Here is a 2,332-nt window from a genome sequence, read left to right on the forward strand (position 1 = left end):
TCGGTCACTGTGACTGCCTTCGGAAGGGGATCTGCTGTCATCCCGGCAATGAGAGTGGGCATCTCTTGGACGAAATCCACCGACTCCTTGTTGCCCTGTCAGGCGGCCAGGAAACGTGATCCCACGTGATATGCCTGATTAGGCGGCGAGAACACTCGGGAGAGCTGCAATTTCAGCTTCTACCGAAGTGCCGCACGTCAGTGCCTATTCTCGCGCTCGGCCACCGAGCTTTGAGAGGGCTAGCCCTTCGCGCTGTTGCTTGGTGTGAAGCATGGCGAATGCGACGGCCATCTCGACCTCTCTCACACAGAGCCTGAGATTGTCAGTATTCCTCCCCTCAAAGACCTTAACGCTCACCATGAGCGGCTTAGGGCGGGAAAATCGCCACCGGCGGTGGCGTCATAGACGCAAATGATGCAGACATCTTCTGCTGCATGTGCTCTAGCAGCGCGTTTTCGTAACTTGAAAACGCCTCTAGACGCGCACCGATTGCCCCGGGACCTTGCACTACAAGGTGTTGCACGTCCTCAGGGTCAAGCAAGGACATCAGCTTGTTAAGCCCGTCTTGCATGCCCTGGGGCAAAGAGGAGAATTCCTCCATCCTCACAGAGGATCAGTCTAAACGACTCAGATGAAGATTGACTTTAAGCGCTACCAAGTGCAGCAGGGCTGCCGTAGCTTAGCGCTAAAGGAAGCGTAATTTAGGTCACCGACCTTTCGTTCTATACTTAGAACAAGTACGATTTAATCCGCTTACTCCAAGAGTAATTATTGCCTTCCCCAAGTCTAATTATCTCTTCCGTTTAAAATCCAAAACTGATTTTTATTCCTAATTTTAAAAGTTTAGATTTTTCTAAATATAGTAAATGTATATAGTAAAATCCAAATACATGCATAACTACTGGCTACCTAGCCCCGTACCGTATTCTTGTTTGGGTGGGGTCACACCATGCACATCTCGTGTGACACACACCCTTGTTACCAGGTTATGTGTACCCCCGTTACATTCTAAGTTACCGTTATCAGGTGGGAAAGCTGTATGCTGAACTTCATTTTATACCCCATCTGGTGAAAGCTTTGATACTTTTATTCATAGCTCTTATTGACTATCGATGCGAATCTAATATTGCTGTATATATTGGTCTGCCGCGTCGAATGAAGATTTCAATTCCAAAACAAACCGTACGGCAGACCATATAGATGCTTATTTATGGGAAGTGGCAAAAATAATTTGAGTTGCACTTCTACCATTACGAATAATTTTTTTAGTGTATTTAATTCAAAACATACTATGCGTTTTTACTTATTTATTAAGGCTCAAAAGGTAGGGATATAATGATCCAGACTGTGTGGTATTGGACAGTCTGAACGCTCAATGGGTGATTTGTCGGTCATGACCATCTGGAACCTATTGGAAGGACTACAAAATACTACCAGGTGTAATGAGGCTAAAGATCCCACGCTTATAGCATACGCTAATAATTAGAGGAAGCATGGTTATTACATTGCAAATCGTCTTTAGGCTTTATCGAAAATCAGGTTGTTACTTATAAGATTAATATAGTATGTAGAAGTTTTACTTCTACATACTATATTTGATATTCTCCTGATAATTTGTGCAGCAGGACTAATACATTTCCCAAAGTTTGCTTGTTTGCTACAAGTCGTACAGAAGAACCTCAGGAGCAGTATGTGCTCAAAGAGCGTTCACGTTTTGGCAATGTTTTGAATTGGGAGCGAAAGCTAACCCAGTGTGGTCAACAACGGGGTATGCACTGTACAAAAGCTTGTACATATTTTATTAAAGACTCAAATTTCCAAGGTCAAATAGTGTCATGATTACTTCTGACACGGATAAAGTTGATAAAATTCATTAACAAGCGGTCCATGGGATGCGAGAGCTGCTGGTTTCATGCAATTCATATGGCCCTAGTATTGAAGATAGCAAACATATGTCTAACTTTTTTCGTAGTATGCCTCACATTTGAAATAAAATTTTTGATACTTCAGCGATAGTTAGTTGGCTCTCATTTTGAATAGAGCGTACGAGCCGAACGTCTGTGCATTTGTTAGCAAGGTCTTATTAATTTTATGCGTGGGATATACAGCAATCGTGATATCTATAAGACTTGACCGCCAGATTTACGATTATTTCGTCGGACTGACAATGTTTTGCGACACTATCGATGATAAAAATCATGTAGGATGTAGTGAATGATTTGGACATATGTCGTGACCGATCACCAGTTGCTGATGGATACAAAGCTGATCTGTTTAGTGATGGGGACGTAAACCGAGTTGACGTTATTTGGCATTCTTCCCGTTCCCGTCG

The sequence above is a fragment of the Plasmopara halstedii genome, assembly GCF_900000015.1.
Source record: "Plasmopara halstedii genome assembly, contig: Scaffold_3120, whole genome shotgun sequence".
NCBI lineage: Eukaryota > Oomycota > Peronosporomycetes > Peronosporales > Peronosporaceae > Plasmopara > Plasmopara halstedii.